This window comes from Colossoma macropomum, unplaced genomic scaffold (genome assembly GCF_904425465.1).
Source record: "Colossoma macropomum unplaced genomic scaffold, Colossoma_macropomum, whole genome shotgun sequence".
Taxonomy (NCBI): domain Eukaryota; kingdom Metazoa; phylum Chordata; class Actinopteri; order Characiformes; family Serrasalmidae; genus Colossoma; species Colossoma macropomum.
In genome coordinates, this window is record NW_023494798.1 from 8,934,563 (window position 1) to 8,949,997 (window position 15,435).

Genomic DNA, 15,435 nt, shown 5'->3' on the forward strand with positions numbered 1-15,435 from the left:
GATATGGAGGCCATTTTGTTTAAACAGGAAGTGGAATTTGTCAGCATCCTACCCCAACACATGTGGTATCACTGGAAAGCCCAGGATGTCCTCTTTAAGATACAGCAGGACTTATTAGGGTAACTCAAACGAGTAAAATGCTAGATGCAGAAACAAAGTGTCCACTACAAAGGACACAAATGAATAGGCGGGGTCTCAGGAGGATATAAAGCCTGTGCTTTAGCGCTGAACTTTGCGAAGTATTGCCAACCCGTTTTCGTTGCGTACTGAGTGGTCTTTGTTTGCAAGTTTTTCCGTGTATGACCTGTTTTTTTTTTCGTATTTCTGACCTGCCCTTTTTTGGTGTGTTCGCTGGATTTGTATGAGATTTTGGTTTTTGAACTCGGACTGGTTTTGACTACTCTCTGGATGTCCCGTTTGTTTTGGTTTTCTAGCTCTCTGGTTCTGACCCTCGCCTGTTTTGACTACGCCCTCTGTACATCCATCCAAACCTCAAGTAAACTTCAACCTTGACCTTTTATCTGCGAGCGTCTGATCTGTGTTTACATCGTAACATGTACGAAGACACAGAGACTGCTTGATGTGAGGCAGCTGCAGCAAAAACAAGGCTGTCCCACGCATACAGCATTTTAGCTCTGTTTAAAGTAAAATCAGTGCTTCCATCCACTTCTTATTCTCGCTGTTTGTCACAACAGTGCAGGAAAACTAAAATATAGCTGTTGTAGCTCAGTGTTTGAGCATTATAGTTCACTACTATAACATTTTGTCATCACTTTTGCAGTAGTTATATAGACTGGTCCCTGCTAAAACCAGAAGTAATCACAACTCTTTGTTAAAAAGGGCCCATAGTCTAAATTTACCTCCCTATGTGTGTGTTTCTAATGGAAAAGGGTGTTATGAAGTGCCCTCTATGCCGTCCCTACATGACAGTGTCCCAAAGGGTGCCCTTTGCAGTAGAGAAAATGGGATGCAGTGCTGTACAAGGTACTCCTACAGGTGAGAAAACATGAAGTGCCCAATTAGGTGCCCCTCCATTGGATAAAATGTGATACAGTGCTGTAAAGAGTGACCCTACACGCACGGGCCATGCTAGGCCAATTTTAAGGGGGTCCTAGCTCCCTCTGCATGTTATTCCCTCTGCATGTGATTAAAAAGAAAGCGAGGGAAAGTTGTATAAGCTTTCTGGTTAAAACTGATCTATAATCTCTAATAATGTGTTTCAATAATATATTTTGGACCTTGCAGGTTATCCAAGAGAGAGGAGAGCATTGCTTGACTACAGTACCTTTGCTTGATCCGGGCCTGTTGTCAGTGGATGAATATCATGCTTCTTATAGCAGCTCTGTGTTTAACACAAACCATGAAGAGACAGATCTACTGTGTGCCAATTTGACCAAATTACCATTTTTTGATATGCTTAACGATGTACATGGCATTTTCTGGCATTATAAACATTTTGGGGCCATTAAAAAGTTCTCTTTGGGGACCATGCCCCCAGACTGCTCCCCCAGTACAGGCTTAGCCCCCTATTTGTGAAACTCTAGTGATGCCTTTGCCTACGTGTGTGAGAAGGTGAGGAAGTTTCCTAATGGGTGCCCCTCAGTGGAGAAAATGTGATGTGGTGCCATGTTGGTTCCCTGACGATGGGATAAACTTGACCTTCCCTACAGGTGCCTTTCTGAGAGCCTATTAATGACGTCAGTGCCACTGTTTTTGTCGGCTTTATGGGAAAAAACAGCAAACTGTTGGAAGAAAACCTCCAAAATGGTAACTTTACAGGAAAGAGAAAAATCATACTTTACTTTTGATGTACGCCAACGGAACCGGACTTTTTTCCAAGTAATTTGGGTCATGAAATTTACATACAATGTAAAGGGCAACAGGCATTTTCAAATTATGTCAGAAAACTGAAAAACGACAAATCGGAGATGCAAGGTTTTGTTTCCGACATAAGCAATAGATTAACGTTGTCATACATAATAAGGTAATTAAATATAGAAACTTTCAAAATAAAATCACAACGGTAAGACATGAATGTCAGGTTTTTTTTCGCAGAAAAAAACAATCAGGCTACCATTGTAACTCATGAAAGCCATGCTGAAGACGATTAGAACCATTAGGAATAAAACCTAATGGTTTTGCTTCCTAATGGGAATTGTCTTGATTGTTGCCATTCGGGACCACTAGGAAATGACCAAAAGTATCTTGAATCAGTTCCAAAACACCTGATTAAATTATTTGAATCCTTTACACCACAGGTCCCTAATCGGCGGGCGGCGGGCCGAATCCAGACCCAGGCTCTGTCCTATGCGGACCTGAACCTATATCTGATCAACTATGGAGAATTATTTAATTTCGATGGGGTGGTCCTATATTAATTGACATATCATTTCTAGTCATTATGGTACCGGTTTAGCAGCCCCGGAAACTCACAGACCAATCGCATGCGTTGTAAATATCACGCGTGACGCTACTCAGCCAATCAGAGCTGTGCATTACAATGAGCACTAAGAGTGAGTGACGCACAGGGGAGGGACGAGGCAAGAAACAGCAGTCGGAGAAGAAAGTGAGTCAGAGGGAAGTTATTTCACATGTCGTGCTCTAAAAAGAGAAATCTGACAAATATTGTTAAAATGTTACTGAATTGTACTTTATTTGATTTGACATTTAGTCGTTGACTACATAAGATGTTGATATACTGTCGGGACTAAGTGCGATTCCCGCTCGCTCAGAGCCCCAACATATGGATAATTAAACACCAATCTGTTCTATAGCTATGTTTCAGTTCTTTAATAAATCTGATTGCTTGTTCTCATCATAAACGCAAACTAAAATAAAAGAAAGTTGAATAAAAGACTTCAGCCATTGAGTTCTTTTGAAGGAAGGAAAAGGCCCTCTTCTTTATTGAGCTTCAGGTGGCAAAATGGCTCCCGGACAGCCAAATGCAAAGTACATTACAGAAACATCATTTTTATACCCTGTTTGGGGGTGATGAAGCAATCGCCCCCTCCTTTCTCATTTCACTTTGGTTCCCTCAACTTTTTAGTATATGATTATGGATTTCTTATTTATTATAATATATGAAAACATATTCATTATAACTCCACAATACCTACTAGGTTACTTAAGTAAACAGTATATGGCACTGAGTCATAATGCAAGTTAGACATTGTGATGTTTCGGACCTTTGCTTGAGGAAATTTTCTTTAACTGGACCTTACTGAATTTTAACTAAAGACCCCTGCTTTACACTGTGATATCAACCCATCAGGAAAACACAGAATACCATTAGTGATTACTGGACACCAGGAACCAACAGACACTTATAATGGGTTCTATGGCTTTTTTCAACAGGGAGGTACATTAAATGTAACTCTGTAGCTGTGTTATGGATGAAAAATGGATTTAGTGATGGTGTCGCTAAGCAGAAACAGCCAAAAGTTACTGTGCTGTTAGGCTGCTTCTGCCATTGTGGCAGAGAGTGCATGTGCACTTGACATCCTGGGGCTGAGAGTGCATCTGGCTGAGAGTGCATGTCTGCAGCCAGACTCTACTGGTTTCTGATGAAAAAAAAAAAATAATGAAGTGCTCTTTCGTTTCCCTTCCAAGTAAGAAAACAAGTGTCCTTGCAATGGAGAAAAAAAGAAAAATAGCAATGCCCTCTAGGACAGGCTTTCCTGAGTGGTTGCCATGATCACCATGTAGGGGTGCCACCAAATACCCAAATACTTTGATAACATTTTGAATTTATCTCCCAAAACTCTGCTTAAGTTCAAAACACATTGTATGGCTGCTAACCAGTCTTTTTTGCATTTATGCATGTAAACTCATCTGTACTGCCGCTGTTTTTATTTTTTCAATGTACCCTTTAGGTTAGGTAAGATGATGCTGTGTTAGGTTAATGGGTGGCGCTGTGGGCAGTGCTGTTACCTCACAACAAGGGCGTAGGTTTGATTTCCTGGCCAGGCGATCAGCATCCTTTCTGTGTGGAGTTTGTGTAGCAGGATTAATACTGACTGGAATGTTTTATTAGATTTTTACTAACATGCATTCATTTAATGTATCTATAAATCGAGGGTTTCTGCTGTACTTAATGGTCATGTAGACTGGGTATTCAGAGGCTAAAATAACAGTGAAGCATCAGGCTCGCCCTTTCTCTTCTTCTGCACGCTGACGTGTGAAGTAGCCTCTTTTCATCTGCTCCTTTCATTTCATTGTATAAAGTTTATATTAACAAGTATAAGCAAACAAAACCCATAGTCTAGATTTATATGAGTCAGCAACAAATCTAAACAGTGATTTTCAGTGCAAACCACGTGCTTATTTGATATTTGCGATGTTCGTGGTGAAAATAAGCTTAATACAGCCCTGCACGCTGCTAGCAACAGAAAGTCATGTCTGGTTCCATAGACTTTCATTAAAAGTAAAGGAGGTTTTTTCCTTTTCCTGTAAAGTTATCATTTTGGAGATACGAGGTTTTCTTCCAACAACAGCGATATATATAAATTATGATTATTCCCAGGGGGCTCCATGTGTTCTAGTGATAAATAGGTGGAAATGGTTGAGAACCCCTGCTGTATGCTAGCATTACAGCTTCTGAGTGCTGATTGGTTGGTGAGCTGAGCAGCTCATTGGCCGGTTGAAGCAATTTGCACTCAGTGACATAATGAACACGCGTGAGGTGCTGTTAGAAAGTCCCGAAACTGCCGTGGAATGAGTGCTTTTTTTGAATGAGTGCACATAAACATGTTTTGTTTTGGTTTTGAAATTCCCCTTATACAGTGTAACTGTGTTTTTCACTGCTCTCACGTTACTGCCGAACCACCCCTCGGTTTCGCTTCAAGGATGTTTGATGATTTTTTTTAAGATAAGGGAAGTAATGGAAAATACTTTACACTTATAAAAAAGATGGTGCCTCAGGAGTTCTTTAGTAAAGAGAATGGCTCTAAATAAAACCTTGAAAACTCAAAGAACCCTTTGCATGATTAATGGAGATGGTTCAGTGTCAAGCTTGTAACAACAGAAAAACCCTTTTGGGTGCTATATAGAACCGTTTCTGTTCCACATCCACAAATGTGAGTTTGAAGCATCTAAAGTTTTTAAATACCTCAGTGTCACTGCTGGACTGAGAATAGTCCACCAACCAAAAACATCCAGCCAACAGACAGAGTCCTGTGGGCAGCGTCCTGTGACCACTGATGAAGGACTAGAGGATGACCAACACAAACTGTGCAGCAGCAGATGAGCTATCGTCTCTGACTTTACATCTACAAGGTGGACTGACAAGGTAGGAGTGTCTAATAGAGTGGACAGTGAGTGGACACAGTGTTTAAAAACTCCAGCAGCACTGCTGTGTCTGATCCACTCGTACCAGCACAACACACACTAACACCACCACCACGTCAATGTTACTGCAGTGCTTAGAATGATCCACCACCCAAATAGTACCTGCTCTGTGAGGGTCCGTGGGGGTCCTGACCACTGAAGAACAGGGTAACAAAGTATGCAGAGAAACAGATGGACTACAGTCTGTAACTGTAGAACTACAAAAAGCACCTATATAGTAAGTGGAGCTGATAAAATGAACAATGAGTGTAGAAACAAGGAGGTGGTCATGATGTTATGCCTGACCGGTGTATAACAGCAGTGTTGAAATTTTGTATGCGACTCTCTTTTCAGAACATGGTGCATTTTTTCTCTATAAAAACTATTAAGCATTTCTAAACAGTGAATTTTGCACAAAGCACCATAAAAATGCGTTCATTTTGGACTTGCTCAGAAGCGCCCTCTAGTGTTTCACAAACCTGGTTGTATTAAAGTGTTTAGGAAATTAGTGGAGCTAGGAAGCTTTTGTATTACTGTTTTCTTATCTGGAGTTAAGATAAGATAATGAACCTAGAAAATATTTTTCTGTAATAGCTACTGTTCTAAATTCAGAGGTACTCATGGTGAATTAGACCTCAGAGTTGGGATGGTTCTGTAATGCAGCCCCTGGTGTTTGAATAAGGTCATAGGATTATTAGCTGCTTGTTGACTGAGGTCATACAGGCCTCCTGCCTGGTAAGTAAGGTCATATAGATTTACAAGTTAATTCACTGGGCTAACTGACCCCTTTGGTTATCAATAAGCAGCATTATGCTGTGGAAGTATTTTGTGTGTTGAATTGAAGGCAAGGCAAGTTCATTTATATAGCATCTTTCACACACTGCGGTCATTTAAAGTGCTTTACGAATGAAGAGATATAAAGATAATTCAAATTTACAAAGTAACAAAGTAAAAGAGAATAGAAATTAAAAACATGATTAGAACATGATTAAAACAGTAGATTTTAAAAAGAATCATTAAAATTAAAAATTAAATTTGAGTGTCGTTACAGGAGACATTTAATTGTCAAATAGTTGAACTGCTGTAGAAAATAAAAAAATTAGAGCATTCAGATTTCTCAGATTTGCTGAATGTTTTATTTATCTATTGCTCTTTTTATCTACTGTCTTTAAGGTGCATATGATTACGTTGCTGTAGGTTTGGGAGGGCTACGAGAAAATGAAGCCCAGGGGTCCAGGAGCAAGTTAGTCCACTGGTGGGTATAAAAACGAGGGGAGGCCAAGTACCCTCATTAATCAAGAGAAGTTGAGAAAATACACCATTAAATGAGGCAAAAGGTTGTTGACCCCCATAAATCCAGCTCTGGCTATAAAAGTACCTTCACACAAACTACACATCTCCACTATTAGGTCAATATACCAAATTAAGAGTTTTCCAACACCTGGATCTGCGATGAACCTCCCTAGAAAATCTCCAAAGATCACAGCTGGACAAAAACACACGTACTCAGCGTTTCCAAAAAGGCCCGCTTGGGAAAAGCCTGCACTCTGTTAAAACCCCTACAGTCTAATAACCATCTCTTGAATTTTGAGTTCAATAGCAGATAAGACATTTGGAATATCTGGAAATTCCCCTTCTAAGCTGCCAGCTATCTTTTCAATAAATGCTCAGAGGACTAAATTTAGTCTCTGTGGCTCTCAGAGCATCAGGCTTTGTAAACAGGAGACACAACAAATGAAGTAGACCACCCAACATTCAACCAAACAACACAAGAAAAGCTAAGAACTAACCTTTCAGTCATGTTGCATTTTTATTTAAAGGCAGATTCCACAGATGTGTTCAAATTTCAGTCATTACAATGTAAACAAAGTCGTTCAGAGTCAGAGGTGTTTACAATGGTGGTGACTGAAACCAGACATTTGATGAGTTTATTGCCTCTTAAAACTCACTCACAGAAAGTTATTTTACTAAATATTTACAAACACACTGTCTGATGCATGTTGCATTGTTTTATAAAAAGCTTTTGGCTCAAAGTATAGATTTTTAGGGGTTTTTAGATGGTGGTGGACTTCCGTAGGTCTGGGCCTTAGTTAGAGTTGTCAAAATGTATTAAAGTTCACTGCAGTTCCATGGAACTAAGGGTTCTAGGCCGACCCCTGAAAAGCCCCATATCATCATGCCTCCTCCACCAAACTTTACAGCTGGCACAGTGCAGTCAGGCAGGTAACGTTCTCCTGGCATTCGCCAAACCCAGACTCGCCCATCAGACTGACAGATAGAGAAGTGTGATTTGTCGCTTCACAGAATACGTTTCCAGAGTTCAGTGGCGGCAGCTTTACATCACTCCATCTGATGTTTGGCATTGTGCATTTTGTTCTTAGGCATGTGTGCAGCTGCACAGCCATGGAAACCCATTTCATGAAACTCGTAACATGCAGTTCTTGTGCTGATGTTGCTTCCAGAGGCAGTTTGGAACTCTTTAGTGCATGATTCAACAGAGGATAGACACTGTGAGCTTCAGTACTTAGAGGCCCCACTCTGTTAGTTTGAGTGGTCTACTACTTCGTGGCTGAGCTGTTGTTGCTCCTAGACGCTTCCATTTCACAATAATAGCACTTACAGTTGTCTGAGGGCAGATTTAGCAGGGCAGAAATTTCACAAACTGACATTTGGCAGAAGTGGTATCCTATGACAGAGCCATGTTTAAAGTCACTGAGCTCTTCTGTACGACCCAGTGTTTGTCAATAGAGTCTGCATGACTATATGCTTAATTTTATCCACCTGTTAGCAATGAATGTGGCTGAAACACCTGAACTCCATAATTAGGAAGGGTGTCCCAATACTTTTGTCCATATAGTGTATGCTGGTTTTGCTGGTGAGCAGCCATGCTGGTCTATGCTGGTTTTTCTAGCAGGGCTGAACCAGGGGTGTCCAATCTTATCCCAAAGGGCCGGTCGATTCTCAGACTCTGAGAGATGGAATGCTTGAAGTCGACTCGTCCATCTTTTTATTGTTGTAATTGGCTGAAGGGACATTGTGACAGGGCGGTGTTGATAAAATGATTATTAAAGGAAAGCTTTGATGTTTTATTTAAGGTGTAAAACTCAGGGGGAAGCTCTTTATTCTTTACAGTTTTATTAATTACATCAATAAATCTGTTGTGTGCCTGGACTTCAGCAGCATCCATGGCTCCAAGAAATAAACTGTTCACATGCATCAGGTCACAACTGACAAAATCTGAGGTGCACATGATCAGGTATATCTATATAATAGATATAGGCCTAATGTTCTGGCCTGTTTCCACCACTGGACATAGAACCCTTTATGATGTCACTACGTTGCCATGGTAATAAATAGAACGACCAAAATCTAAGCTGCAGAGTCGAAGTGAGGACAGTTTTGAAGTGCGTTAAAACAAACTAAATTAATAACGTTTAGTACATTCTGCACTGAAAAATGATTCCAGTCGTTCACCTGCATCAGGTCGACTGTCCAGGTATGTATGTACGCACTAAAAGGTTTGAACTGGGAGTGACTGACCATGGGGTTGAGTGTTGGTGACTTATGCAAGCAGGAATTGGGCCAATTATACACTGTTAGATGCATTAATGTGGTGAATTAGTTCTTAACTGTTTGTTTATTAATATTAATGTTAAATGTTAATTCATTATCTTTCAGTTGCAAACATACTTGACATACTTTTGTGATATGTTAGTCAAGGAATGTGAACTGTTAATTCAATAAATGTGAATTCATAATGGTTAAACATGGTAGAAAATTCTAGTAAGCAAATGCTTACAAACCACCTGGAAATAACTTCCCAAAGATCTTTATTAATGAATTTGCAAGACCATAAATGAGTGAAACATTCATTCTTAGTATCCACCCAGTAAGTGCTAACAAATAATATTTCCATGTTAGAAAGAATTGACTTTACAGCAAAATACAGCAAAATACTGTAATTTAAGAAAGCTGCTTAAGTTACTGTAAAATTAGTGTTCAAGCATAAATATGACTACCTGCATTTACTACCATGTTTAGTCTCTGTGAATTCAGATAATTATTACTTGTTCACCTATTATTACAATTATATGTTCACCTTTCACTAATATAGTTTCAGGTCTACTAATCTACTAATTAGGTCTACTAATAGTTTGTAATTAAGTTAGAGAAGCTCTTATTAAAGCATCACATAAATCCATTTATACCACATTTCAATGCTTACAAACAAATGATATGTTTCTGTTTACTATGGCATTGATAGATTTCTCGCTAAAAGTTCTTAAACTGTTAACCCTCCTGTTTTGTTCTGGTCAAATCTGACCGTTTTACAAGTTTCCTCTTTAAAAAGTGTAGTAAATTTCATCTGTTTGTCATGAGGTTCCATGACTTTGTTCACACATAGTATTTGAACACCTAAAATAAATCTGAAATATTTTTATAAAAATTTGTGTGTTTTATGAAACTTAAACAGTTCCATGGTGTTCCCGGTCAAAAATGACCAGTTATTGGACATGAATCTATAAGACTACAATTAGTGTATAAAACAGAGTTCAAGCACATCCACAGCAACCAGAGAAGGAGGAGTCAAAAGAAAGAGATGACAACTGTGTGCACCCAGAGATAAAACACTAGCTTTGTGTGCCACAGTTGCGGTGTATCTGTATGCAGCTGACCACAGTATATTGCCCCACATGCTCATGAGAGGACAAAACTGAGGAACATAAGGATAACAGTATGGCACTGTCTTTTCAGAGTACAATAGAAAATTGTTAATATGTTCATACAGTGTAGGGTTCAAGCATTTCTCTTAAATTTTCCCTGTGTACATTTGGGCTTTTGTTTTCAATAAATAAATCATACCGGTCAGTTTTGACCGGCAACACAAAAGTTGGTATTTTGTGCCACAGTTCAGAAAACTTAACTGGTTTCAAAAAAGTGACTTTGGTAAACATTTCAGTCAAGTACTCTGTGACAAACACTACAATAGGTTTCAGCTTAGTATTCGTTATAGTCAAAATAATACGTATATGTTTTTTTTTCCCTAAAAACGAGCAGTATGAGCTCAGGTAAATGAGGCCTGCAGGACATAAACAGCAAATACAGTTTAAAACTAAAAAAGTTCACAAGAGCTGAAGTTCATAAAAAGATCTAACACAACATTAGGTGATAATATGTATTATTGTTGATTTATAATGGAATAAAATGATCCCCGGTCAAAAGGGACCGGGAACACTATGAGTGTTAGCCAAAACAAACACAACAGGAGGGTTAAGAATGAGACCTTAAAGTGATGTTTTTTGAGATTCTGTTGAGCTCTTTGAGAGGGAGCTGTTACTTGTACTGTACAAGCTATTTAAACACATACTGGTTAATACCAAAGACCCACATACTGAAGACTGGGGTTCGATTCCCCTTTGGATAAATATGCCTGCATGCTATCCCAGACAACAAATGTACACTGCGCCTGATTAGGGCCAAATGTAGCGCTGCATCCGGTCTGGATCCGCAAAGAAGAGCTGGCCCGGTGTCTTTTTGCACAACGGCCCAATACCGGAACTGATCTGTTTTACGGATCTGCACCAAAACAGATTAAAAACCGGCCCAGATAAGCAAAGAACACCGTTACATCTGGCCCTGAATTGGTGCAGGTCTGAATATTATCTTCATATCTGGCCCAAATGTGGCACGGACCCAGTTCAGAAGAGATCCAAGCTCAAGTTGATATAAGCAGCTGTCTCTGGAACGGATCCGGCCCTGACTTGTTGCATCTGCACCGGATCCGTTCCAGAGTCAACAACAGCTACATATCCCACATAATTATTCACAAATCATTAAAAATGAATGTTTTCAAAAAACAGTAAATTCAAAAAGGGAAACATAAAACCAAATACCTCAAAAAAAGGTTTATTGAAAGTCATTATGTTTTCAACACAGCATTTTTTTGAAAAATGAATTCAAACAAGAAAAAACACAATGCCAGTACTGAGGTGTAGACTTACGAGCAAAAAATCCTGCCATTAAAGAAGCGATAATTAGCTGCTTTGTTTTCAATTGTAATAAACTACATAAAAAACAGACTTTAACACTGATAGAGACTGATAAACTCTGCTCATGTCATCACAATAATACAGGTTAACTGGCAATTTCAACACAAAATACTACCATGCTGAGTTTTACAATGTCAAATTAAGAAGTGTGACCATTGAGAAGTGACAATCAGTGAAGCACAGTTCAACTCAAATGAATTGGAGTATAAAACAATACAATATAAAATACTACAATATAAAATAATACCAGCCAATATTGTTAAGTGTTAACATAATTTCCAGCCTCTTAACAATCATTACTGGTATCAGTCACAGTTTTCATATTGGTTGGGCTCTAATCCATGTTCTGGAATTCAAATCACTTAAAATTCTTACAGTTCATCACTGCTGCGGTCGACAGCTGAACAGTGAACTGAATGGTAACGATCTTTACAACCTTTTTTTCAAGCTCTCATTAAGGAAGCCCATTATTTACAGTTACCATCCAGTACCTGCTTCAGCCAACCCTACATTAAACTGAATCAGGTGTGCTGCTGATGAAATTGAACAAATCCTTGCAATGACTGGTGCTGCAGCAAGAAAGCAGGAACAACAAAAAAAAAAAACAATGTTCTTAACTGTTTTCGTCTATCCAACATATTAATAACTTTATTTAAAACAGGGCTGTCACTATCGATTATTTTAGTAATTGAATAATCTAGCGATTCCTCCTAGATTTAATCTAGATTTTTTGATGTACACTGAAATTGTAATAGCCATTACAGTTACAACACTGAAAATACATGATAAGAATGAGTCCGCTGCCAGAGGAGTACTGGCACTACTGTCCAATTAAGAGTCTGACCAAGTCATTGGTTGGCCCAAATCAGCCAATATTTGCAGCCCACAGTTTTATTGGGGTCATGACCTTTCAAAGAGTGGGTGAAACCTTAGAAGAAGAATGTTCACCCTATAGTAGACATGGAGGAAGTTGGATATAAAGAAGTGGTGAAAGAGGTTGGTTACCGAGGAAAACAACAGAGGCCAGTCTAGATAAAGTAGCTAAAAAAAGGGCGTGAAAGAGGCTGGCCCTGGCAGAGAGATGTAGAAGGCTGACCCTTGCAGACAGGTGTAGGAGGCTGGCCATGGTGGGGAGAGGTGTAGGAGGCTGACCCTTGTGGACAGGTGTAGGAGGCTGGCCATGGTGGGGAGAGGTGTCGGAGGCTGGCCCTGGCGGAGAGGTGTAGGAGGCTGGCCCTGGTGGGGAGAGGTGTAGGAGGCTGGCCCTGGCAGAGAGGTGTAGGAGGCTGACCCTTGTGGACAGGTGTAGGAGGCTGGCCCTAGTGGGGAGAGGTGTAGGAGGCTGGCCCTGGCGGAGAGGTGTAGGAAGCTGGCTCTGGCGGAGAGGTGCAGGAGGCTGGCCCTGGTGGTGAGAGATGCAGGAGGCTGGCCCTGGCGGAGAGGTGTAGGAGGCTGACCCTGGCGGAGAGGTGTAGGAAGCTGGCCCTGGTGGAGAGGTGCAGGAAGCTGGCCCTGGTGGAGAGGTGTAGGAGGCTGGCCCTGGCGGAGAGGTGTAGGAGGCTGGCCCTGGCGGAGAGGTGCAGGAGGCTGGCCCTGGCGGAGAGGTGTAGGAGGCTGGCCCTGGCGGAGAGGTGTAGGAGGCTGGCCCTGGTGGTGAGAGATGCAGGAGGCTGGCCCTGGCGGAGAGGTGTAGGAGGCTGGCCCTGGCGGAGAGGTGTAGGAGGCTGGCCCTGGCGGGGAGAGGTGTAGGAGGCTGGCCCTGGCGGGGAGAGGTGTAGGAGACTGGCCCTGGCGGGGAGAGGCGTAGGAGACTGGCCCTGGCGGAGAGGTGTAGGAGGCTAAATTTGTTTTTAACTTAAAGACAATCAAAGAGAAGACTCCGATGGTAATTTGTTTTAACAGAACTAAAATTGTCTGTACTCCTCTACCATTAAGCTTATTTGGTTGTCAAATTGAATAAAATATTTAAAAATAAACGAAACAATAAACAAATGTAATAATTTGTGATACCTGATCACATATGTATAGATATTGAAAGTAATGATTAACTTACCTCAAAGTCAGCAGCAAACTTTATAGGTCAATATCAACGGATGACTGTAGACCGCTGAGCAGGAAAAAAGAAAGGGGAATGTTTTTTAATTAGGCGCGTCTGTTTTATATATCGGGCCTTGGCCTGAGCCCGGTAAGAGTTACCGAGCTACCGCAGTAACAGCCCATAATGACGGTAAAACACAGTCTTTTATTGGTTTATTTAATGCAAACCACAGCGTGAAACAATATTCCGACACGTCAACATGACCGAGCTGCGGTAGTTAAACACGCTCGGTGCTGCATGTATGTTTAAAAACACCGGCTGCGTTACTGTGACCGTTTTGGGACCACCTCAGACCACCACGGCCACGGACGGTAAAGTTCGTGTGACATTCGCAATTACTTTATGTCTTATTGGATTAATTACACTTTCATGGCCATATTAAAGATAACAAACACAACAACCCCAGTTTGTACTGAACCGTGCTGTTCTTTTCTTGTTCTTTTTTCTATTCTTTTATTTTTGCCAAAAGGTTCAACTCACGCTATCACTGTGCTTGCCTGTCTCAGAGTCAGAGACCGTCTCAAAATTACAGGACTGAACAAGTCAAGCTATTATTATTACTAGTAGTAGTAGCTTTATTATCTCTGTAAACAGCTCTGCTGAGGCTTCTGAACATATCAGCAGATGTACATACAGAGACAATAATAATAGTGCTAGTAATTGTTCTATTGTTTGGTACAATAATAAACCACTCTATTGAGTTAGAGACACAACATACGACTCCACGCACGCTCTTCACTCTCGAACTCCCCTCCTTTATTCTCTCCCCCCCCCCGGTCCCCCGTGAACATTACAAAGGTTCCTACCTATGCAAATGACCTGATACTACATCCCCCTTTCTGAGATAAAGTGTCCTTTCCTTTAGGGGTATCGTACTAGATAACCAAATTCCATAACCTGTAGAGCAACATATATTTTCACTTTTACTATTTACAGTTCTTGTTGCGATTTCAAACAAAACAACATCACAAGTTTTTTTTTTTCTAAAGAAGGATGGGGTAGACTGCCCATCCCTTCTCCTGAGTGTGGGGATTATTCTGCCCCATTAACCACTCAGTTCTCTGTATCTCATCTTTAAGTACATACAAAGTCCTTTAGGTGACTTGGGACCTTTCTCTCTCTGACAGGGTATCGGCGTTCAGCTGTTTGGCACTGCGGCTGCTGCCGCTGATCTTGAGTCTTTGGTGAGACAGGTGTTCTTGTTGAATCTACCAAAGTGTTTGGTTCAGTAGACATGTCAGGTAAGTTGATTGCACTTTCAGGGGCCACTGGTGTTGGAGAGAGATGGAACCTGTTTCTCCGTAGGGTACCCCCAGGTGTCTCCACAATGTAAGATCTGGGTGTGTTGGCAGAAGACACAACTGTGCCACGTTCCACTGTGTCTTATCCACACATGCTTTCCCAGCTGAAGGTCTGCCATGGGATGTACTCGGTGTCTGCGGTCGTAATTGTGTTTTTGTTTTTGTCTGTATGTGTTCTCTTTCTCTTTCAGCTTCCTCCAGTCCACACATTTTGGCTTGAGTTGGGACGGGATGACAGGAACAGGTGTTCTAATCTTTCTTCCCATGAGAAGCTCAGTGGGGCTATATCCATTAGCCAGTGGAGCAGCACGGTAGGCCATGAGAGCGAGATAGGGATCACTTGACTTTTTTAGAAGATTCTTGATTGTTCTCACCGCCCTCTCAGCCTCCCCATTGCTCTGTGGAAAATGAGGACTGGATGTTACATGACTAAAGCCCCAATCCTGTGCAAAGCATCTGAAGCAATCCGATGCAAACTGTGGCCCATTGTCTGAACGCACAATCTCTGGAATTCCATGGCGAGCAAAAATTGATTTGAAGTGCTGGTGAGGGCCCGTGAAGCATACGCTACTGGTTTCCATTCTTGATCTGGTCGCTTTTGGAGGAGAACAGCACCTAGTCCATATGATGAAGCATCAGCAGAGACCAGTGTTTCAGCATT